General features: G+C 42.8%; 1 pseudogene; it reads left to right on the top strand.

The window, feature by feature from the left end:
* On the top strand, window positions 1-26,338 carry LOC115107083 (Krueppel-like factor 5; annotated as a pseudogene).
* The last annotated feature ends 452 nt before the right edge of the window (window positions 26,339-26,790 follow it).

Here is a 26,790-nt window from a genome sequence, read left to right on the forward strand (position 1 = left end):
CCCCCCACACACACACACACACATTTTTGCGGACTACTGGACATAACATTATCAGTGTTTATGGCCACTGACTTATTAACCAATGATGTTTGGGTCGCTCTGGGGCAGGACACACCCGAACACTGAAAACCCACTGCACCACCACTAGCGGACAGGCTGAGAGAAGGGTGAGGAAAATATCATGGTCATGGACAAGTCCTCAACAACATGAAGAATACAATCGGTGATAGCGCTTAATTTCACGACTACAATCTGGTACGGTATTTAATTAGAAAGCGAGTTTACAGTCTGAGAGAGGATATTGTATGGCATCGTTGATATTTAGGCTATAGTATAGGCTAATATTCTGCCATCTAATTACCAGGCAAAATAGCCTACCGGCATATGTACAGACAAATAGTGGACTGAGATTAGACGTTTCCCATCTCAATGTATAGAAGGAGATGCATAACGCATGCAGTCAGCAGGTGGAGTCTAAATTCTGCTGTAGATTTCCATCGCCTAGACAGGAGCACTAGTTCATAAACCCGGCTGCTTTGAGGGGATTTCTTTCATGTACTAATAGTCTTCAATCGGGCCCTAATATTCCCACAAACGATGCACACTGGTTCCATTTGTTTAGTTTTTTCAAATACTGTAGGCCTGACTACATGTGTTTCAAAATATGTTGATTGACACATGGAGAGTGACAACGTTGCGCATTGTGATCATGTTTTGCGTTGGTCAGCATAGTCTTTTTTGCGATATGGATGGTTTTACGGGAGATGTAGCAGTGCGATCAATGCTTTGCTGCTGACTGGTTGATATGAACGTGATCACCACTCTCTCCGTTCTCTCCTAGAGCACTGGTATGGCTGCTAAAAATATATAATTTAATAGTGAGATAGTGTATGAAGCCATTAGCCAGAGATCCGACTCTACATTTTTCTTTTTGAGTTGGAGCTGGTTCCATTCCCTATAACGAGCTGGCACGGGTTATGGCTGGAACATGTAGCTCAATCCAGGGATGCAATACTCCAAATTCGCCCAGTATCCAAACTGCCAAACCATGGCTAGATTAGCCTATTCCACACCAAATTCCAGTAGCCTTCACAGGGTTTATTTCCGTGATTGTTGCTGGATGATATGTTAAATAATAAAGACAGACATAACTGTCAAGTTCAGTAGTCTTGTTCAAGCGTTGTACAAGTCCCTACAAATTGGTCCGGGGAACAGACCAGCTGGTCGATTATCTATCAACTAGACTCTGTAACATCATCCTTTTCAATAGAAAGTGCAAACGTAACGGCACAACATTAAGTCAAGTCGTAACAAATGAAAATACATTTTATTTTTATTTCAGTTGTCATCTTATTTTTTTAAATTATATATAAACAGAGGACAAGTTAACACAGAGTAGTGATCAACAATGAGAATATAGTCCTTTTGTCTGTGGCTGAATAAATCCATGCTGACGATTTATCAGGCCCTTGTGGTCAGTTTGTGTGACATCATGGTTTCCTTTTGCTGTTCATGAGCGTACTCGTTGCATGTGGTACAGCTGCTGAAGGTCTTTAATTTCTTCTTGCATGTTTGGACAGTTTTTAATGTTTCACGTGCCTGGCGGTAGCATGCGTCAACTCCTACGTGACTGGAGTGTATGCGGTAAGCATCTCTGGACGTAGTGATTTGGGGATAATGACCTTCTGACCTCTGAACAAGATGCCATTTTGCACGCTGATCTCATCTCGAAAGGTCCAGTATTCTCTCACTGAAAGGTGTCTCTTATTTCGGGTATGGCCAACCTGTGAGAACCTTGGACTGCAGTGACTGTAGGTGTTCGTCCTTGTCAGTGTGTTGCCTGATCTGGGCTAGGCGTTGATCTGTGACGTTTAATTAAGTAGTCTGCCTGATTGATCTGTTGAACATCTTGTTCCTGCTGTAGCGAACAGATGGCATGCTGCTGATAGGCAGTGCCTCTGCCTGTACATTGTGCCATGCTCAGTGTGTTGCAGATGTACATCTCTGGTCCTGGCTTGTAGACGACCTTCAGGCTGTAGTTTTGCAGAGTCAGGAGCATGCTTTCAAACCTCTTGGGGGGCACGTTGAGGAGAGGTTTACTGAATATGGCAATGAGTGGTTTGTGGTCAGTTTCAGCGGTGACCAGCTCTCGACTATATAAGTAGTGATGGAAGCGCTGGCAGGAGAAGATGGTGCTGAGGCACTCTCTCTCAATTTGTGCATAGGTTTGTTCAGTGGGGGGGCGCTCTCGAGGTAAATGCACCTGGCTGGCCTTCCAGCATTAGACAGTATCCAAGTCCACTTTAGCTGGAGTTGCTCTGGATTGTGACAGGCTTCGTAATGTTGTAGTAGCGCATCACTGGCATGGATGAAGCCAGAGATTTCATCTCCTGCACTGCGGCCTCATGTTTGGGTAGCCAGTGCCATCGTGTGTCTTTGTCCAGCAACTGGCACAGAGGCTCACAGACTGCTGATAGGTGTGGCATAAACTTTGCAAAACCGATGAGACGCTGCACTCCTTTTGCATCAGATGGGTTTGGCATGTCGAGGATTGCTCTGACTTTGTCTGCTTCCGGCTTCAGGCCTTTGGCTGAGAGAATGGGGCCATGGAAGTGACGTCTTTCACCTTGAACTGCAGCTTCTTCAGGTCAAGGCACAGCTTAACTGATCAGGGGTACCAGAAGATAGTCATGAAGCTGCTTTCGTCGTCCAGCTTGCATTGTAGGAATGCATCTCGGTCATCCACCAAGGTGAAAATCCTGACCTTGGGAAGCTTGTAGAGGACATCCTCCAGTGTCGGCAATAATGTTTTAGTGCTTGGTTCCGATGCTTTGGGTCGATGCAGACCCTCAACTTTTCTGGCTTTTTCACTATGACCATATTGCTGATCCAGTCAGTTGGTTCAGTCACAGATGTCATGTGGCCATCGGCCTCATACTTGTCCAGCTGGGCCTTCACAGCCACTTTCAATGCAATGGGCACATTGTGGGGAGCACACTGGACTGACGCTCTCATCCAATTCAAGGTGTACCTCCCCAGGTACTGATTCAATGTTCTCATTGAATACGTCGTCATATCTACTGAGTAGATGTTCTTTGGACAGAGATCCATGTTGCACATGCTCCACAATGTGCAGGTCATTTGGTACGGGGAACTGCATCAGTCCCAGGGGTTTAAATTTAGAGTCTGAGAGGAGAAGATGTTAACAACTGGATTCTGGCACGTAGTACCGGAATCCAGTTGACATTGTTACAGCTTGTTGTGTAGTCGTAGTGGCACAAACCATTTCTTCCCTCTTGAGTGTACAACCCCAATGGATTCATGCATGTAATTGTCACTTTCACTGTTCTGCTCTGAACACTGAGTGACACCATCAACACAGCGAATCTTGCCCTCACTCACCCTTCTTTTGCTTTTGAGACACTTTTGCAAAGTGATTATTAGTTCCACAAGCTCTGCATGTTTTTTTTGTGGGCAGGGCAGTGGTCTTTGCCTCGTGTGTTTGCAATTCCACAGTATTTGCATGCTATGGGGCTGTCTGTGTTTACCATTCATGGTGAATTGTCTGAATGTCTGCCTGGCAACAGCATGAACAGTATCAGCGTCGGTGAGTGGGGTTTCCATTTCCATTACTCTCATTCTCATGTCAGTGACTTCGGCAGTGCAGCACATTTCAGTGGCAGTTACTGATGTTAAGCGCCTCTCTTTTAGTAGGTGCCAGCGCGTGTCATAATTAGCAAATCCCAGTACTATTTTGACACACATCAGTTAATCTTTCAATCCCCCTTATTCACAAGAAGCAGATTTTTCTCTCAAACAGGTTACAAAGTTGTGTACTGACTCACTCTCTTCCTGTTTGCAGCTTCCAAAAACGAACCACTCGTAAATGACGTTCCAAGCGAGCTTGAAGTAATTCTCCAATGCATTCAGTATGGCCTTTGCATTATCCTGTTGTGCTGTGAGGGTGAGATTGTGCCGGTAGATATGCCTTCGCTGCCCATTAAGCTCCTCAGAGTTGCCGCTTGGACCTTGTTGGGTTTTTCGTGTAGACTTGTTGCCAGCACATAGTCCTCGAATTCATCCCTGTCCCAATTAGTATTCCAGTCCTCTGTAAGAAGCATTGGTTTTGGTGGTGGAATGTTCACTGCCATAGCGATGAAATAGGAGGTCTCTTTGCCTTCAGCCATCGAGGTAGGTAGTGATGCTAGCAAGCCAGCTAACAACAACTTTCTGTATGATATATTAGATTAAAGAATAAAGGCACAGAAATGTCAAGTTCAATAGCCTTGATCAAGCATTGTACAAGTCCCTACATACGGGGTCCAGAGAACAGATCAGCTAGTCGATTACCTGTTATCTAGACTCCGTAACAGTGATGGGCCTGTGAATACTGAACATGTATGTACGTTATAGGCCATGTCAGTGAAGGATTGGCTTGTTAGCTAGCGAATATGCTAAAGTTAGCAACCTAGCTAAACATTAAGCTATGGTCTGGCACTGGCAGTCTGGGATTATGGAGAGTGAATTCAATTATTTATTCATCATTTTGCTAGGTAGTTATCTAGCTGTGGCCATCTGGCTAGTATCAACAAGGGCTTTCTACAAAATAACAACATTAGTGGTAACATTGGAATCTAGACCATAAGCAATACGCACAAATATGCATTGCCAAACAACGCTACTGCCACCCTCTGGTTTGAATTATTTGGACAAGGCTGAGTGAATGACAACTTCCAAGGTCTTTGCTGTGTCAACACAAAAGAGAATTGACTGCTGTTTGTCTATCCTACCAGTGTGTATGAGCGTTAATACTTGTGCACATCTCTCTCAATTCAATTTGCAATATTGGCATGACGTAACAATGTACACATTGCCAAAGCTTACTTTGGAGATTTTAAAATATCAACATAATAATCAATATTGTCAACGGAACAACAATAACCAAGGGTCAAAATAACCATACATTGAACAATAACAATGAGCATAGAGGACATGTGCAGATTGGTTGGTCTGTCAGACACTGTCTGTGGCCTACCCACCGCTCTCTCTGTCCTCCCCCAACAGTATGGGTAGCCTATCCTCAACAGAGAGGCATTTGAATTAGTGTTTCCAATTTGGGGAAATTACACTATTTTGGTATTGCAGGATTTGGTAATGATAGGAGGGGGGGGGGGGGGGTCACTGTATTTTAGATGTTTACAAAACTTAATTGCTCGTTTTTGAGTTTTTATGATTAGTGGATATTGGCCTAATTCTGCCCTGCATGCATTGTTTGTAGTTTTCCTCTGGACATGTAGAAAATTCTTACAGAACTCTGCATGCAGGGTTTCAATGGGTTGTTTGTCCCATTGAGTGAAATCTTGTTTTGCAAGTGGACCCCACATCTCGCTTCCATAAAGTGCAATTGTTTCAATGACACATTCAATTAGTTTTAGCCAAATATTTCAATTTTAAATGGTTTATTAACCTCTTACCTCTACCTGGGACGCTTGCGTCCCAACTAGAGCTCTGGAAATGCAAATGCGCTACGCTAAATGCTAATAGTATTAGTTAAAACTCAAAAGTTCATTAAAATACACATGCAGGGTATCAAATTAAAGCTACACTCGTTGTGAATCCAGGCAACAAGTCAGATTTTTAAAATGCTTTTCGGCGACAGCATGAGAAGCTATTATCTGATAGCATGCACCAATACACTACAACAGAAAAGCACAGCAGGGGACGTAAACAAAATAATTAGCATTTCGGCGTTACACAAACCACACAATAAAATAGAAAACAGTCATTACCTTTCACCATCTTCTTTGTTGGCACTCCTAGATGTCCCATAAACACTATTGGGTCTTTATTTCGATTAAATCGGGCCATATAAAGCCAAGATATCGTTATATGTAGACTGTGTGATAAACGAAAAAAACAGCGATTTCACAACGTAACGTCATTTTTAAAATTCAAAAAGTAGACGATAAACTTTCACAAAACACTTCGAAATACGTTTGTAATGCTACTTTAGGTATTAGTAAACGTTAATAAGCGATAAAAATCATCCGTAGGCGATGTATATATCATTAGCTGTCGTCTTGGAAAAAATTTCAGGAGAGAGCTCTTCCGGAATGATCTGGGCGGAGACCGGAGGTAAGCGGTGCCCCTCTTTCGGTTCAACCAAGAATCAAAGATGATTAAATTCACAAGATACTCGACTACATGGGGATGCTGTGGGAGTTGAATGCTCGGTCTTATCTAATTCGGCTCACTGTTAACAATTGCTGGAAGTGGCGCAATGATATTTATTTCCATTTTCTGTGATCAGGTTTTCCTGCGCTTTCCGATGTAACGCACGTTATGTAATAGCCACAGTCGTGATTTAACCAGTTTTAAAAACGTCCGAGGGTTTCCTATACACACATTCTAACCATATGAACGTACTATATTCCTGGCATGAGTAGCAGGGCGCTGAAATGTTGCGCGATTTTTAACAAAATGTTCCAAAAAGTAGAGGGTAGGAGCAACAGGTTAATGGCGTAGAATGACCTGCGTGCTTTCTCTCTGTTCATTCACTGCATCATTAAGGTGTCCAGTTGAGTTTATTTTTAAACCTAAGTAATTGTAGTGTATGCAGTACTCTATATGTTTTGTACTAATTGAGAACTGTGGTCTATTTCCCTGAGATCTGGATTGTCATTGGGAAATCATTATTTTAGTATTTTTGGGGTTTACTGCCAGAGGCCCAGGCTCTGCCATGGGCTCTGGGTGACACCAGGCACAGGTCATCTGCGAAGACCCTGGTTAAAGAATTCTGTTATTTTTATGCCCCCTACACAGCTTTAAATAACTTTCTAGAACAGTCTTGTATGCCAAATATAATCAAATGCCTTTTGTAAGTTGATAAAGCAAGTGTACATTTTCATATTATTTTGGTGGACATGTTTATCAATCAGGGTGTGTAGGCTGTAAATGTTTTGGTACATCTTGCGATGTTTCGGTTTGTATCCAATTTGGCTTTTAATCAAGACATTGTGCTTATTGAGGAAGTTTAGACCTCTCTACATTTATAATACTGCAGAAAACCTTGCCCAGGTTACTGTTCAAACAAATGCCTCTAATTGTTAGGGTCAAATTTGTCTCCATCCTTAAAGATTGGGGTTTTGAGTCCTTGATTCCAGATGTCAGGGAAATAAAATGAAGCAGTTTTAACCTTATCATACATCAGTTCCAAATATCTCTAACTGCGTGAGTTTTTTTTATGCACGTGATGTCAGAATACGCTCACTGTTCCAAAATATGATTATTGCGCAAAAGAACAGTTAACATACGCTGCCTGCTAATTATCTATAGGCTATGTTTCAACTTGTCAATTTCAAATTATTTTCAGTCAACAGTTTGAATTGAGGTGTGTTCCGCCTCCTCATTAATTCACATAGAAGTAGCCCATTTCAGCGTTGCGGACAATTTTACGTTTTGAGGCTTTAGTGTGAAGATGCTGGAAGAAATAGGTACAAAAATATCTATATCCATAGTAAAACGAGTCCTATATCGACATAACCTGAAAGGCTGCTCAGCATGGAAGAAGCCACTGCTCCAAAACCGCCATTAAAAAAGCCAGACTATGGTTTGCAACTGCACATGGGGACAAAGATTGTACTTTTTGGAGACATGTCCCCTGGTCTGATGAAACAAAAATAGGACTGTTTGGCCATAATGACCATTATGTTTGGAGAAAAAAGGGGGAGGCTTGCAAGCTAAAGAACACCATCCCAACCATGAAGCACAGGGGTGGCAGCATCATGTTTTTCTTTGCTGCAGGAGAGACTGGTGCACTTTACAAAATCAATGGCATCATGAGGAGGAAAATTATGTGGATATATTGAAGCAACATCTCAAGACATCAGTCAGGAAGTTAAAGCTTGGTCGCAAATGGGTCTTCCAAATAGACAATGACCCCAAACATACTTCCAAAGTTGTGGCAAAATGGCTTAAGGACAACAAAATCAAGGTACTGGAGTGGTCATCACAAAGCCCTGACCTCAATTCTATAGAACATTTGAGGGCAGAACGGAAAAAGCATGTGCGAGCAAGGAGGCCTACAAACCTGATTCAGTTACACCAGCTCTGTCAGGAGGAATGGGCCAAAATTCACCCAACTTATTGTGGGAAGGTTGTGGAAGGCTACCTGAAATGATTGACCCAAGTTAAACAGTTTAAAGACAATGCTACCAAATACCAATTGAGTGTTTGTAAACTTCTGACCCACTGGGAATGTGATGAAAGAAATAACTGTTACGGAGTCTAGTTGATAGGTAATCGACTAGCCGGACTGTTCCCCGGACTCCAGTTGTAGGGATTTGTACAATGCACAAACAAGGCTATTGAACCTGACATTGGTGTCTGTCTTTATTCCTTTATCTAACATATCTTACTGAAACATGGTATCAGAAGTGGCTCGGGAAACACACGTTTGTTATTTTTGTAGCTAAGTACAGTATAGGCGCAGTTACGTTCCATATGCGAACACACGCCGTTTCCTACTCACAACACTGATCAACTCGTTGTTAGCTGGCTAGCTAGCATCACTACCTACGTCGATGACTGAAGGCAAAGAAATCTCATATTCCATTGCTATGGCAGCGAACATTCCGCCACCAAATCCCATGGTTCTCACAGGGGACTGGAATACTAATTGGGACAACTTCAGGGATGAATTCGAGGACTATGCGCTGGCGACCGGTCTACATGAGAAACCCAACGAGGTACAAGCTGCAACTCTGAGGAGTTTAATGGGCAGCGAATGCAGGCATATCTACCGGCACAATCCCACCCTCACAGCACGACAACAGTGTGATGCAAAGGCTATATTGGATGCATTGGAGAATTACTTCAAACCAGCCAGAAACGTAATTTATGAGCGGTTCGTTTTCGGAAGCTGTAAACAGGAAGAGGGTGAGTCAGTACACAACTTTGTAACCCGTTTGAGAGAGAAATCCGCCACTTGTGAATACGGGGGATTGAAAGATGAATTGATTCGTGACAAAATTGTGCTGGGAATTGCAAATGAGGAAACACACCGGCGTCTACTGAGAGAGAGTGACTTAACATTAGTAACTGCCATTGAAATGTGCTGCACTGCTGAAGTCACTGACATGAGAATGAGAGCAATGGAAATCCAAACCCCACGCTCCGACGTTGATACCGTTCACGCTGTTGCTAGGCAGACATTCAGACTAAATCAATCGAGGCAGAGCAATTCACCACGAACGGTGAACACAGAGAGCCCCGTAGCATGTAAATACTGTGGGAATACACACACACATGGCAAAGAGCACTGCCCTGCCTACGGAAAACCATGCAGAGCTTGTGGAACTAATAATAATTTTGCAAAAGTGTGTCTCAAAAGCAAAAGAAGGGTGAGTGAGGGCAAGATTCACTGTGTTGATGGTGTCACTCAGTGTTCAGAGCTGAAAAGTGAAAGTGACATTTACATGCATGAATCCATTGGGGCTGTACACTCAAGAGGGAAGAAATGGTTTGTGACACTACGATTACACAACAAGCAACAACAATGTCAACTGGATTCTGGTGCTACATGCAACGTAATGAGCTACAAAGACAAAATCAATCTGGCACCTGACACACATCTATTGCCCAGCGATACTAGACTAAAGCTCTACTCAGGAGAGCTAATGAGCTCTATGGGCACCTTTGAGACCGAATGTGTTATTCGGGGACGCAAACACAAGCTGGAGTTTGAGATTGTAAAAACCAGTCAACATCCTCTCCTCTCAGGCTCTACATGCGAACGCCTGGGACTGATGCAGTTCACTGTACCAAATGACCTGCACATTGTGGATCATGTCCAGCATGGACCCCTGTCCAAAGAACAACATGCCCATTGAATCTGTGCCTGGGGAGGTACACTTTGAAGTGGATGAGAGCATCACTCCAGTCCAGTGTGCTCCTCGCAATGTGCCCATTGCAATGAAAGTGGCTGTGAAGGCCCAGCTGGACAAGTATGAGGCCGATGGCCACATGACATCTGTGACTGAACCAACTGACTGGATCAGCAATATGGTCATAGTGAAAAAAACAGAGAAGCTGAGGGTCTGCATCGACCCAAAGCATCTGAACCAAGCACTGAAACGATCCCACTACATCATGCCGACACTAGAGGATGTCCTCTATAAGCTTCTCAAGGCCAGGATTTTTACCTTGGTAGATGACTGAGATGCATTCCTTCAATGCAAGCTGGATGAAGAAAGCAGCCTCATGACTACCTTCTGGACCCCCTGGGGTCGGAAACGCTGGCTCAAGCTCCCGTTTGGTGTCTCCGTGGCGCCTGAGCTATACCAACGTAAGCAGCACGAGTTACTGGCTGGGCTCAAGGGCATTGAACCCATCGCCGATGATGTCCTGATCGTAGGCTGTGGTGACACAGACGAAGAAGCAGTACGCGACCACAATGTGAAGCTCCTGGCACTGATGGAGCGCTGCCGATCAGTTAAGCTTCGCCTTGGCCTGAAGAAGCTGCAGTTCAAGGTGAAAGACGTCCACTTCCATGGCCACATTCTCTCGGCAAAAGGCCTGAAGCCGGACCCAGACCAGGTCAGAGCGATCCTCGACATGCCAAACCCGTCTGATGCAAAAGGAGTACAGCGTCTCATCGGCTTTGCAAACTATCTTGCATAGTTCATGCCACACCTATCAGCAGTCTGTGAGCTCTGCGCCGGTTGCTGGACAAAGACACACCATGGCACTGGCTACCCAAGCACGAGGCCGCAGTGCAGGAGATGAAATCTCTGGCTTCATCCATGCCAGTGTTGCGCTACTATGACGTCATGAAGCCTGTCACAATCCAGAGCGACTCCAGCCAAAGGGGACTTGGATGCTGCCTTATGCAGGAAGGCCAGCCCGTTGCGTTTGCCTCGAGCGCTCACCCCCACCGAACAAAACTATGCACAAATTGAGAAAGAGTGCCTCAGCATCGTCTTCTCCTGCCAGCGATTCCATCACTACTTATATGGGCGAGACCTGGTCATCGCTGAAACTGACCACAAACCACTCATTGCCATATTCAGTAAACCTCTCCTCAACGCGCCCAAGAGGCTTCAAAGCATGCTCCTGACTCTGCAAAACTACAGCCTGAAGGTCATTTACAAGCCAGGACCAGAGATGTACATCAGCAACACACTGAGCAGGGCAACAACACAATGTACAGGCAGAGGCACTGTCTATCAGCGGCAGGCCATCTGTTCGCTACAGCAGGAACAACAAGATGTTCAACAGATCAATCAGGCAGACTACTTAAACGTCACAGATCACCGCCTAGCCCAGATAAGGCAACACACTGACAAGGACAAACGCCTACAGTCACTGAAGTCCATGGCTCTCGCAGGTTGGCCATACCTGAAAGAGGAGACACCTTTCACAGTGAGAGAATACTGGACCTTTCGAGATGAGATCAGCGTGCAAAATGGCGTCTTGTTCAGAGGTCAGAAGGTCATTATTCCCAAATCACTACGTCCAGAGATGCTTACCCGCATACACTCCAGTCACATTGGAGGTGTTGCATGCTACCGCCAGGCTTGTGAAACATTATACTGGCCAAACATGCAAGCAGAAATGAAAGACTTTGTCAGCAACTGTACCACATGCAACGAGTACGCTCATGAACAGCAAAAGGAAACCATGATGTCACACGAACTGCCCACAAGGGCCTGGCAAATCGTCAGCATGGACTTATTCAGCCACAGACAAAAGGACTATCTTCTCATCGTTGATCACTACTCTGACTTTTGGGAAATTGAACTGCTCCCTGACTTGTCTGCAGAGACGGTCATAAAGCGCTGCAAGGCGCAGTTTGCAAGGCAAGGTCAGCCTGACAAGGTAATCACGGACAATGGCCCACAATTCACTGCACAGTTCAAGCGTTTCGCCTCAGAATGGGAGTTTGACCACATGACCTCCTCTCCAAGACACCCAAAAGCAAATGGCAAGGCAGAATCAGCTGTCAAGATTGCAAAAATCCTGTTAAGCAGGGCCTTGCGCGACAGCAACGACCCATGGAAAGTGATCTTACAGTGGAAGAACACACCCACCGAAAACATGGACAGCAGCCCAGCACAACGCCTTCTGTCCAGACGTCTGAAGACTACCATCCCCGTAGCTAACGAGCTACTTGAGCCCTGCGTCATGGTTGGCGTCACGGACAAACTGCGTCACAGAAAGCGGCTCGCTAAGTGCTTCTACGACCGGACTGCTCAAGACCTACCAGAGCTGGAGGTAGGTGAAACGATAAGGATGAAACCGCTGCCGGGAGACCACACAGGACTTTGGAGGCTGGGCACATGCCTGCAGAGAGTTGCACCACGTTCTTACCTGGTGGATGTTGGTGGCTCCCTCTATCGTCGCAATCGGGTGGATCTGCGCGTAGCAGAGCAGACAAACCAGAACACGCCATACACTCACCTAGATGAGCTGGATCACAGTCCAGGCCTAAGGGTAAGGGGTGCAGAATTGAGACATGGGCCAACTGAAGGTGAGGCTTCTACCCCACCAAGCTCTCCAGCTCGTGCCCCTAATCCTACCCCTGTCAGAGCCAATACTTACTCACGGGTGGGTCGGCTGTGCAAGCCACCGGACAGGCTTACTCTGTAAGCAAGGGACTGTTAACTTGCCCTCGGTTAATTAAAATCTATATTTGTTCTTAAATAATTAAATTGAAATTAAAAAAGGAAGATGACAACTGAAGTAAAAAATAAAATGTAATGCTTTTTCTATTGTTATGACCTGACTGTTAAAAATGTATTGTTATGCCTTTATGTTTACACTTTCTATTGAAAAGGATGATGTTACGGAGTCTAGTTGATAGGTAATCGACTAGCCGGACTGTTCCCCGGACTCCAGTTGTAGGGATTCGTACAATGCACAAACAAGGCTATTGAACCTGACATTGGTGTTTGTCTTTATTCCTTTATCTAACATATCATACTGAAACAATAACAGCTGAAATAAGTCATTCTCTCTACTATTATTCTGACATTTCACATTCTTAAAATAAAGTGGTGATCCTAATTGACCTAGACAGGTCATTTTTGCTATGATTAAATGTCCGGAATTGTGAAACACCTTAGCCAAATAGATTTAAACTCAGTTCATATAAACTTCTGACTTCAACTGTATGTATGGAGCATAATGTATTTAGAGTTTTATTCACATGTTTTCAAGTACTGGTAACGAATAATGCATTCCGATTATTGCATAGATTGTAATGGAAACCTATGATGTGTGTAAAATACTTTTTTGACGGTTGTGCTGATTTATAATGCTAAGCTATTTGCCAGCTATGTGTGTGTGTGGCGCCATGTTTGTTGACATTATACCATGCATTCTGGGTGTCACGTAATCTGTCAGACCAAAGATGTTATATTAAGGTACATGAATAGTTCTTTCGGGTAAACGTCTGGAAGTGAATGAAGGGAAGTGAATGATCGTAGATGACACACCCCCTTCAACATGCATACTATAAACAGACCAAACTCCTCGTCTCTTATCTTTGGTTGATGCGAAAAAACAAACATGGAGGCGCGCACAAACTACCCATCGTCGGATTACTTTCGATTTATAGAAAGTATTTACTCAATTATTTTGATCAATGGTGAGCTCACTTGTGATGTGATTAATTATAAATAGTAATTGCTATTAGCTAATTCATATTGTAGTTTCTCTCAGCCGAGAGTTATAAAAATATGACCACTTGTGTTGCGTCAATCTTTCCCCAGTTAGCGCTAGGACAATTGTACCCTACATTTTCCGGTTTTGGTTATTGTGTTATGCTGTAGCTCCTTCTGTGAATGTCTGAACATTGCATCCAAAAATAAACTGGACATAACTGGTCACATTCTGGACATAACTTTGTAAGGAGTGTGTTTGTGCAAAATGTTTCTGTGAAGAAACAGTGTGGCCTTCTCAAATGCTGACTGTTGCATCAATCGAAACTGGAAGTTCTAAATAAGTTTTCTAGTCACACCGGTTTGAGCGTACTGACCACTGTAGAATGATCACAGTTTACTGGGCTGTGAATGTGTGGTTGTTTCCATGTCTGTTCTTTTGAGAAACAATGCAATTTGGCTGTGATCAGACAGGTGTTAGTGGCTTGATGGTGAAAAAGCTGAGAAAGAAAGGGTCAATGTCTGTAATTATATACTCTCTCTCTCACACACAGACACAAACAAAGCTTTAAGTACTTTTAAAACTTCAGGCATTCTAAATGAGTGTGACTATAGGAGAAGAAAACTGGCCTATGGATACAAAGAGCTTTTTAACTTGTCCAGCAATGTTATGAAAACATTGTAACCATCTGTACTGTTTAGATAACTCTACACGCATAGGTCTACACCCACTCTCTCTATCACTTACTCCTACTCTCATGCTATTGACTATTATATTGATTACCTCATTGTGGGGAATTAACCTATTCCTTTTCAGTTCTTCCCAGGCAGAAATAAAAAACATATGCTAACTTTCTCATGATTTTGTCTAGAGGCACACTGTCTTCAGCTATTTAAAGGTGCAAGCATTGACTGTAGCTGTGTTCTGGGTCCATGCGGAAACACGTGCACTTAAAAGGTTTCCGTGCGGTGAAGAAATGGAGATGTGATTAACGGTGTCACTTTTTTTTACTGCGACTAACATGTCACGTGTTAATTTTCACAGCCCTAGTATTAAATGTAACTCACAAATACTCAATTTTCTTTCCCTTGCAGGTTAATTCCGAGATTGACAAATATCTGTCACCTCCTCAGAATATCCCAGACAGCCATCTTTAACGGAGGACCTTGGTTCCCCATACAGCATCAACATGAGTCTCCTCCTACCTGACGTTACCTACCTGTGCCCCAGCCTGTGTCAGCCTATGAGACCCATCAAGACAGAGCCTCTCTCCCACTCCCTCATCCATCCCAGTTGCCAGTGCAACCCTGGTCCAACAACCCTTCCAGAACACCCTGGGCTTTATGGCGCTTCGACAAACACAGGAAGTAGTCTGTTCATTAAACAGGAAATTCCCTCCCTGGACTTCCCAGACGTTCCGTTCTTCCAGCTGTTGAACTCTGAGCTGGAGCAGCTGGTGCCCGATCACCCAGTGAACACCAACCTCCATAGTAGGGTCCCTATGTCCTCCTTGTCGGTCCCATTCAGCAACGTCCACATACCATCCCCCCAGATTGTTGTGAAATCTATGAGAAGCCCACAAAATTTGGGCAATCGTCTGACAACCCAGTTTGCAAGCCATTCGCAGCAGCGACCAGACTATCTTCCTCCGTCCCCGCCTAACTCTGAGCCAGGGAGCCCAGACAGAGGGAAAGAGCTGATCCAGAATCGTTCTCCGCCTTCATCTTATGCAGCCAGTATTGCTTCGAAACTAAGACCTGTTCTTAGGCCAGTCCCAAGCTCTGGTCTAGGACCAGTTCCGAGTAAATGTCTTAGATCAATTCAGAGTCCAGGTCTTGGACAAAGCCAAAGTTCTAGTCTTGGAACAGGCCAGAACTCTGGTGTTGGGCCAGTGTCCCCAACGTTGGCTCAATCGGTTCGAGAGAGGTTTAACCACAGGAATAACACTGACCTGGAGAGGAGGAGGATACATCACTGTGACATTCCAGGTGAGGAGACATGGCAGGTAGTCTCAATTCACTAAAGCAGGGTTCCCAAACTGGCGGCCCGTGGGCCGAATTTGGCCCGTGGGTTGTTTTATGTGGCCCTCCCCATGTTTTCTGAGCATAGAAATTAAATACACTGCACAAAAAATACAGGGAACACTTAAACAACACAATGTAACTCTAAGTCAATCACACTTCTGTGAAATCAAACTCTCCACTTAGGATGCAACACTGATTGACAATAAATGTCAATGCTGTTGTGCAAATGGAATAGACAACAGGTGGAAATTATAGGCAATTAGCAAGACACCCCTAATAAAGGAGTGGTTCTGCAGGTGGTGACCACAGACCACTTCTCAGTTCCTATGCTTCCTGGCTGATGTTTTGGTCACTTTTGAATGCTGACGGTGCTTTCACTCTAGTGGTAGCATGAGACGGAGTCTACAACCCACACAAGTGGTTCAGGTAGTGCAGCTCATCCAGGATGGTACATCAATGCGAGCTGTGGCAAGAAGGTTTGCTGTGTCTGTCAGCGTAGTGTCCAGAGCATGGAGGCGCTACCAGGAGACAGGCCAGTACATCAGGAGACGTGGAGGAGGCCGTAGGCGGCCAACAACCCAGCAGCAGGACCGCTACCTCCGCCTTTGTGCAAGGAGGAGCAGGAGGAGCACTGCCAGAGCCCTGCAAAATGACCTCCAGCAGGCCACAAATGTGCATGTGTCTGCTCAAACGGTCAGAAACAGACTCCATGAGGGTGGTATGCGGGCCCGATGTCCACATGTGGGGATTGTGCTTTACAGCCCAACACCGTGCAGGACGTTTGGCATTTGTCAGAGAACACCAAGATTGGCAAATTCGCCACTGGCGTCCTGTGCTCTTCACAGATGAAAGCAGGTTCACACTGAGCACATGTGACAGACGTGACAGAGTCTGGAGACCGCCGTGGAGAACGTTCTGCTGCCTGCAACATCCTCCAGCATGACCGGTTTGGTGGTGGGTCAGTCATGGTGTGGGGTGGCATTTCTTTGGGGGGCCGAACAGCCCTCCATGTGCTCGCCAGAGGTAGCCTGACTGCCATTAGGTACCGAGATGAGATCATCAGACCCCTTGTGAGACCATATGCTGGTGCGGTTGTCCCTGGGTTCCTCCTAATGCAAGACAATGCTAGACCTCATGTGGCTGGAGTGTGTCAGCAGTTCCTGCAAGAGGAAGGCATTGATGCTATGGACTGGCCCGCCCGTTCCCCATTCCTGAATCCAATTGAGCACATCTGGGATATCATGTCTCGCTCCATCCACCATCGAAACGTTGCACCATAGACTGTCCAGGAGTTGGCAGATGCTTTAGTCCAGGTCTGGGAGGAGATCCCCCAGGAGACCATCCGCCACCTCATCAGGAGCATGCCCAGGCGTTGTAGGGAGGTCATACAGGCACATGGAGGCCACACACACTACTGAGCCTCATTTTGACTTGTTTTAAGGACATTACATCAAAGTTGGATCAGCCTGTAGTGTGGTTTTCCACTTTAATTTTTAGTGTGACTCCAATTCCAGACCTCCATGGGTTGATACATTTGATTTCCATTAATAATTTGTGTGTGATTTTGTTGTCAGCACATTCAAACTATGTAAAGAAAAAGTATTTAACAATAATATTTCATTCATTCAGATCTAGGATGTGTTATTTTAGTGTTCCCTTTATTTTTTGAGCAGTGTATATACAGTACCAGGCAAAGCTTTGGACACAATAACTCATTCTAGGATTTTTCTTTATTTTTTACCTTTTCTACATAGTAGAATAATAGTGAAGACATCAAAACTATGAAAAAACACATTTGGAATTACGTAGTATCCAAAAAAGTCTTAAACAAATCAAAATAAACTTAGCAAGAAAATAAACGTCCTCTCGCTGTCAACTGTGTTTATTTTCAGCAAACATTTGCATGACCATAAGAAGATTCAACAACTGAGACATAAACGGAACGAGTTCCATAGACATGAAATTGAATAATGTGTCCCTGAACAAAGGGGGGCGGTCAAAATCAAAAGTAACAGTCAGTATCTGGTGGCCACCAGCTGCATTAATTACTGCAGTGCATCTCCTCCTCATGGACTGCACCAAATTTACCAGGTCTTGCTGTGAGATGTTACCCCACTATTCCACCAAGGTACCTGCAAGTTTCCGGACATTTCTGGGGGGAATGGCCCTAGCCCTCACCCTTCAATCCAACAGGATGTGCTCAATGGGATTGGGATCCGGGCTCTTTGCTGGCCATGGCAGAACACTGACATTCCTGTCTTGCAGGAAATCACTCACAGAACGAGCAGTATGGCTGGTGGAATTGTCATGCTGAAGGGTCATGTCAGGATGAGCCAGCAGGAAGGGTACCACATGAGGGAGGAGGATGTCTTCCCTGTAACGCACAGCATTGAGATTGCCTGCAATGACAACAAGCTCAGTCCGATGATGCAGTGACACTGCCCCAGACCATGACAGACCCTCCAACTCGATCCCGCTCCAGAGTACAGGCCTTGGTGTAACGCTCATTCTTTTGACGATAAACACGAATCAGACCATCACTCTGGTGTGACAAAACCGCGACTCGTCAGTGAAGAGCACTTTTGCCAGTCCTGTCTGGTCCAGCGATGGTGGGTTTGTGCCTATAGGTGACGTTGTTGCCGGTGATGTCTGGTGAGGCCCTGCCTTACAAGAGGCCTACAACCCCTCAGTTCAGCCTCTCTCAGCCTATTGCGGACAGTCTGAGCACTGATGGAGGGATTGTGCGTTCCTGGTGTAACTCGGGCAGTTGTTGTTGCCATCCTGTACCTGTCCAGCAGGTTTGATGTTCAGATGTACCGATCCTGTGCAGGTGTTGTCACTCGTGGTCTGCCACTGCGAGGGCGATCAGCTATCCGTCCTGTCTCCCTGTAGCGCTGTCTTAGGTGTCTCACAGTACGGATATTGCAATTTATTGTCCTGGCCACATCTGCAGTCCTCATGCCTCCTTGCAGCATGCCTAAGGCATGTTCACGCAGATGAGTAGGGACCCTGGGCATCGTTCTTTAGTGTCTTAAGTTTTCATAACTGTGACCTTAATTGTCTACCGTCTGTAAGCTATTAGTGTCTTTACGACCGTTTCACAGGTGCATGTTCCTTAATTGTTTATGGTTCATTGAACAAGCATGGGAAACAGTGTTTAAACCCTTTACAATGAAGATCTGTGAAGTTATTTGGATTTTTATTAATTATCTTTGAATGACAGGGTCCTGAAAAAGGGACATTTCTTTTCTTGGTGAGTTTATATTTCAGATTCTTCAAAGAAGCCACCCTTTTTCCTAGCTGACAGATTTTCACACTCTTGGTATTCTGTCAGGTAGTCACCTGTAATGCATTTCAATTGACAGATGTGCCTTGTTGAAGGTTCATGTGGATTTTCTTTCTTTTTAATGTGTTTGAGCAAATCAGTTGTGTTATGACAAGGTAGGGTAAAATACCAAAATCTTCTGTATACCACCCCTACCTTGTCATAACACAACTGATTTGCTCAAGCGCATTAAGAATGAAAGAAAATCCCCAAGGTAGGTGTGGTATACAGAAGACTTTGGTCTTTTACCCTATTTGGTAAAAGACCAAGTCCGTATTATGGCAAGAACAACTCAAATAAGCAAAGTGAAACAACAGTCCATCATTATTTTATGACATGAATGTCAGTGAATCCTGAAAAGTTTAAGAACTTCAGAAGTTTCTTCAAGTGCTGTGGAAAAAACCATCAAGTGCTATGATGAAACTGGCTCTCATGAGGACTGCCACAAGGAAGGAAGACCCAGAGTTGCCTCTGCTGCAGAGGATACATTTATTAGAGTTACCAGCCTCAGAAACTGCAGCATAAATAAATGCTTCACAGAGTTCAAGTAACAGACACATCTCAACATCAACTGTTCAGAGGAGACTACGTGAATCAGGCCTTCATGGTCAAATTGCTGCAAAGAAACCACTACTAAAGGACACCAATAATAAAAAGATACTTGCTTGGGCCAAGAAACACGAGCAGATTATATTAGACCGTTGGTAGTCTGTCCTTTGGTCTGGAGTCTAATTTTGAGATTTTTGGTTCCAACCGCCGTGTCTTTGTGAGACACAGAGTAGGTGAACGGATTATCTCCGCTTGTGGGACCCACCGTGAAGTATGGCGGAGGAGGTGAGATGGTGTGGGGGAGCTTTTATGATGACATTGTCTGTGATTTATTTAGAGATCAAGGTTCACTTTACCAGCATGTCTACCACAGCATTCTGCAGCGTTACGCCATACCATCTGGTTTGCACTTTGTCCCACTATCATTTGTTTTCCAACAGGATGTCACGCCCTGGTCTTAGTATTTTGTGTTTTCTTTATTATTCTGGTCAGGCCAGGGTGTGACATGGGTTTATTATGTGGTGTGTTTTGTCTTGGGGTTTTAGTAGGTATTGGGATTGTGGCTTAGTAGGGTTATCTAGTAAAGCCTATGGTTGCCTGAAGTGGTTCTCAATCAGAGGCAGGTGATTATCGTTGTCTCTGATTGGGAACCATATTTAGGCAGCCATATTCTTTGAGTGTTTTGTGGGTTATGGTTCCTGTCTCTGTGTTAGTTTGCACCAGCATAGGCTGTTTCGGTTTTTCACGTTGTTTGTTTTTGTATTATGTTCATGTTTGAGTTTTTCCTTTATTAAAGAACATGAACACCAACTATGCCGCATTTTGGTCCGATCCTTGCTACACCTCTTCGTCAAAGGAGGAGTTAGAAGAAAACCGTGACACAGGACAATGACTCAACACACCTCCAGGCTGTGTAACGGCTATTTGACCAAGAAGGAGAGTGATGGAGTGCTGCATCAGATGACCTGTCCTCCACAATCACCTGACCTCTACCCAATTGAGCTGGATTAGGATGAGTTGGACCACAGAGTGAAGGAAAAGCAGCCAACAAGTGCTCAGCATATGTGGGAACTCCTTCAAGACTGTTGGAAAAGCATTCCAAGTTAAGCTGGTTGAGAGAATGCCAAGAGTGTGCAAAGCTGTCAAGGCAAGGGGTGGCTTCTTTGAAAGATCTAAAATATATTTTGATTTGTTTAACACTTTTTTGCTTACTGCATGATTCCATATGTGTATTTCATAGTTTTGATGTATTCACTATTTTTCTACAATGTAGAAAATAGTAAAAATAAAGAAAAACCCCTTGAATGAGTAGTATTTTGGAAACGTGCTCCCAGGTATTCTCATGCAATATAGAGACACTTTTGATCGTATACAATTTTAAGGAAGGTTTCAAATGATTGTTTTAGTTAAATATTATACTGTATCTTTTTGGGCTTCTTGTGGTCAATTTGCAGTCTAAAAAATTATTTGTAAATACATTTCGGCCCACTGACCATCTGCTCATGAAAAAAACGGCCCGCAGGTGAATCTAGTTGATTATTTCTGCACTAAAGTCTGTCTAAGCTCGGTAGTCGAAGTTGGGTATTTGAGGTTTAAAAGGCTTTTGAAGTGTGTCATTTCCACTTCGAAGGTCCAGACCAGACTTTCCCTTACGAAAAATGTATCAGAATATTATCAATGTATCAGAATATTATCCACCTGTAGCAAACTGGCTGAAATTAAGATCCTACATCTGCAGTGGGAGAGAGGATTTGGTTTGCTTTTGAATAATATAGACTAGTTGGAGATTAGATGATTATGTTCTTGAAACCCATGGAATTTAATCATAAAGATCAAACGGAACATAAAACGGTTCCATAAAAGTCTAACATGATTTATAAGCATGAAATGAATGCATTGTGTGGTTTATAATTCAATCATGACCATTAACACCACTCTGTCAGATGTAGGATGTTATTATTGTTAATCAATTATAGTTATGTTGTAATGACATGCATTTGGTTCCATTCTTTTTCATCAGGATGTAAGAAAGTCTACACCAAGTCCTCCCATTTAAAGGCCCATTTGCGGACACATACGGGTAAATGTTTTACTGGTAACATTATAAAAGTCCTGTTATGGGCAACTCGTCTCTTATTTTGGGGGGCCAGTATGTTATGTTGCCAGGCAAAATAATGCTTTTGGCATGCAGATGCATTCTGAATGCTAAATGAGATCTGGCCCACCAAATGTTGCCGCATGTTGTCGAACGTGTTTTAAACGGCTTAATTAAACAACTAAAACCTAAATGTTGCCTTGTTTGTGCTTTTATGCCTATCTAAAATGTAATAATTGTGTAAAATATGAAATATCTTTACTGACCTTATAAAAACAAATATTATAGTTAAGTATTTAGTTAGTACTGTACATTTGTGACAACATAATTAACCCTGTTTCTGCTGTTGAATAATGTCATTGTGTGCTGCATTCCAGGAGAGAAGCCGTACCAATGCTCCTGGGAGGAATGCGAGTGGCGCTTTGCTCGTTCTGACGAGCTGACACGCCACTTTAGGAAACACACAGGGGCCAAGCCATTCCAGTGTGTTGTGTGTAACCGCTGTTTCTCCCGGTCTGACCACCTGGCTCTACACATGAAGAGGCACCGGAGCTAGAGAAGCCCACATACAGTATGTCCTATGTCAAATGAAACTTTATGTTAAATATACTTAAGTAAATCTCAGGAGCTTTCGCAATACTATTGTGCTGACAATTGTTTCACAGGATTAGGCTCTCTGTCCTCACTGAGAAATAAATGTGGTGCTGAAACACACATGGATTTGTTTTATTGTACCCATGTATCTTACATTGACTGCAATATGGATGTAGCTTTTCCATGTATCTATTTCAGGAAACGCTGCCATGGTTTGATTTTTGAATAAGAGCACAAAGTTGGAAACAAGCTAATTTCAGTATATCTATGATTTATCTACAGCAGTGTTTCCCAAACCACTGCTTGTGTACCCCCAGCCATTTCACCTATTTGATCTATTCCAGTACTAGCACACCTTATTCAACTAATCATTTGATTGTAAGTTGACGGCCCGGTTTCCCAAAAGCATCTCAAGGCTAATGTCATTGTTAGAACCTTCGTTGGAGCATCGTTAAATCTCAGAGCTGTTTCCCAAACCATCGTTATTAACGTTGTACTTGAAAGCACTCATAATGCCTGCTTCAGACCACTCGTAGGACAGCTAAGTGTGCCATTATTCTTTTTTGGCCTCACTTTATACACAGAAGATATCCGCTAAACATAGAATCACATGGTTTGTCCGTTGAAATTCATTTCACGTTCAATTCATTTAGTTCTATTTTGCTACTTGTAGGCTACTGTCTGTAATTTGTCTCAACATTTTTCATGATCTACCAAATCTGTGATTTTAGTGCATTTTTATTGGGTGTTCATTAGAATAAGCCGCCTCAATATTTGCAGTCGTAGGTGGTAATACTGTTTCTCTCTATGAGCTGATCCGTAGTCAGTATTGTGAAATTATTATGTTAGCGGAAAATTTGAATGTGGAGAAAGCTGATCCGAGAGCAGCACTCCCTTTCTTTAGATCCTATCAGTATCGACACATGCTCCAATGACGCACTTGCCGACCGTTCTCTCTGCATGGTGTTTTGGGAAACGCATGTTACATCTTAGAAAAGATACATTGTTAAAACACGCGTAAGCCTAAATTACATTGTTATAGATCGAAAAAGTGAAACAGTTGGGGTTCTCAATTTACAGTATTATCTCTGTCTTTTCTACTTAGTATTGGCACTTCAAGGCAAAATATTTTAATGTATTGCTATTGACGTGTAAGTATGACTATGACTACATTTAAATCCTGTATATCATGTACAAATGGAAGTCCAAGTAATATTTTTAAAAATCTTGTTTAAGAATGATATCACACATTATAATACTGAGTATCTGTAACGTTCTGAGTGTAGTGGGTGAGAAGTCAGGCGCAGGAAGCAGAGAGTTCAGGGTAGTGCTACTTTAATTAACAAAACTGCGAACATAAGCCAACCCCACGAAAACACAGGGCGTATAACAGAACAAACGCCCCAAACACAGGGACTTAAACTGTCCAGCAAAACCCACGAAATGGGAAAACACGTAACCCACAGACGTGCACACAAGTTACACAAAACAGAAGGTCACAATAATTAATCCCGCACAAAGAACCAGGCGGGCCGGCTGACTAATAAAGCCTCACTAATTATACCCAACTCAAAACAGGTGTACTCAATAAACACATAAGGAGGGGGAGAAAAGAATCAGTGGCAGCTAGTAGGACGACGACCGCCGAGCGCCACCCGAACGGGAAGGGGAGCCACCTTCGGTCGGAGTCGTTACAGTATCTAAGTGCCTTTTGATGTTTTATTAATTAATTATAGTAAAAGACAGTCCATTGACTTGATTGCTGCATTTCTTGGCTATAAAAAAATAAGAGTTACTGTGTTTCTATATTTCTTTTAATTTAATTTGATTAAATACATTGAATAATAAGAGCTATCATTTCAGATTACGAAAATGTGTTGAAATGTAAATATTTTGTATCCTCTGTATTTCGGATCTTATTTTCAATGTTTTGTTTATCGCTCCTTTAAACTGTAAACTGGTTTACACTGAATTTAAATGATACTAAGTTGTGCTGAAAAAAAATATTTGTGTTCAGCATTTTGAAATGTCATACTTATAGGCTATAACGGCCAAGCTGTGCCAAGATTGCTAAGTGAGCAACAAAACATGATAATAAACTGTGTTTACAATGTTATACCTTGGGAAAAGTTATTTTATTGTATTCAAAGTATGTGTGGATTGATATAGTATTCACCTGTCATAGCAACAAAGAATTTGAACCTGACACCCATTGTGTTGACAATGCTCTGTGATAAAAGAACACCAATGATCCGTGCAGATCTTTCACAGACAATATTTCATCTCATAGTTAAAGGTTAAAAACATGTTTGTTTTTTATTGGCACATAACATTCCTCTTTCAAGATGTTTGCGCATTCATTGGAACCTGAACTATTGTGTTTGTAATGCCATCTGTCAGTTTCTCATAGAGCAACGCCAACTCTAAGATTGATGTACCTTTTATGTACAATTAATTCTCCTGAGGGTGTCACACCCTTGCAAAATCCAGCTAGCTCTATGGTAATTATAAGGCCATTAAAACCTACTGCTCACTTAAACATTTAAACTCCACTTGCCCTACAAACAATTTACTTCCATGTTTGTTTTTGTGACTGGGGGGTATTCTAGTTCATATTTTCTAGTTCATATTTTCTATGTGGGGTTCTAGTTTAGTCTTTCTATGTTGGTGATTTGTATGATTCCCAATTAGAGGCAGCTGGTAATTGTTGTCTCTAATTGGGGATCATATTTAAGTAGCATTTTTTTCCACCTGTGTTTGTGGGATATTGTTTATGTGTAGTTAGCATGTTAGCACTCCATTGTCGTCACGTTTAGTTTATTCTTTATTGTTGTGTTGTGTGGTTCACTTACTTAAATTTAAAAAATGTGGAACCCAGATCACGCTGAACGTTGGTCCGAGTATGCTTCCAACGATCGTGACAGTTTGTTCTTGTTTGAATCTTGTTGGGCCTATTGCAACCATTTTTGGTTACTGTATTATCTCCAGCTAATCTCTTGTTAAACCATCAACATGCACAAAAATCACTGCACAGCTGATTTCAATTGCAACCATTATTGTCCACTGTATTACTGCTCCTTAAAGCTGACGTAGGTATTAACTTTTTGTCCTTTCTCACAAAATCGTTTAAGACATTTTCACTCTCTACAGGGTATAATCTCCTTTTATATATTAAACCGACTCATTGAGCAGACTCAGCGCAGATGTAACTATTTTACTTTGTTTCACTTGTATGGAATAATTGTATCTCCTTGTTTACCACGGCAAATATACTGTGGCAATTTACCCTAAACATGTTATCAATGGAAACTCATATTAGTGTACTTACTTTTTCATTTACAATTTATATAATCCATTAATAACCTGTTCTATTGATACAGTATGGTGATTGCTTTTCAAGAAGGGAAAATAAAATCTCAACTGTTCACATTTAAAATGTGTAACTAAATCAAGCCAATCGTGATTGAATTATTATAATCTACAAATTAAATTCTAATTATGTTGACATTTAACATTAAATGTATGTAGCAAATATTAATCTAATATTAAATATTAAATATTTAATTAATTAAATATAATCCCATAGACGGTTTGATTGCTTAGCAACAAAACATATGGGGCAAAACAGACAGGGTGAACAACAAATAAACTATATTAGTGTTAGTGTTCATGTTTATTGAAAACATAAATATGTTAAAGCACTTGTCTCTCAAATTGTTGATGGAATGTATATGAATGACTAGAATATTCCACCCTGAAGCCATTTAATCGTATAAAATTGATTAGAATCATGTATAACCATAGTGTGAATAGTATGTCTCTAATAGTGTCTTATAAACAGACTGTCTGAGCAAGATTCAGTGCCATCCTTGGCTGGGGCCACTGAGAGTACTTCCCAGGGTACTCTCAGGGTACTCTTTCTTGAGAGAGGATGGGGAGTAAGTCTCACGGATTCCCCTAATCTTTGTCGGCTGGGTAGCAGGACATGTGTGTGCATATGTTAGTGTGAATTTGTGTGCGTATGTTAGTGTGAATGTGTGTGCATATGATAGTGTGAATGGGTGTGCATGAGAAGCCAGTATAAAATGAATTGTCTTGTACAACAGACCAGCGCTCTCATGAATAAACCTTATGGACTATTTTAGCCGGGCCTCTGTCTGTTTCATTTCAATCAGTATCTTACAAATCCCGATTTATCAGACTGAGTAGTTTAATTGAATTGGTTTATGAACATTGAGAACATAATTCTCGTAACAATTTGGTCCTTCGAGTCGGATCTCAATACCTCCCAAGGAACTGCTGAAAACCGTGCATGGGCGGATCCAGGATCCGTAAGACAAAGACCTGACCTCTGAAATTAATTAAGGGTTTATTTCAGGCCAGTGGTGAACTGGTACACGACAGAGGTGGTGACGAGATCCAACCAACATTGCTTTTTCCAGTCTTCAAGACAAGGTCGGTAATCTTTATTCACGAATTTGGAGGAATGATTTAAGATATAGGAGAATTTTACTTTATGTATTAGCAAGGAATCTGTGGTA

Source organism: Oncorhynchus nerka, linkage group LG3 (assembly GCF_034236695.1).
Source record: "Oncorhynchus nerka isolate Pitt River linkage group LG3, Oner_Uvic_2.0, whole genome shotgun sequence".
Classification (NCBI taxonomy): Eukaryota; Metazoa; Chordata; class Actinopteri; order Salmoniformes; family Salmonidae; genus Oncorhynchus; species Oncorhynchus nerka.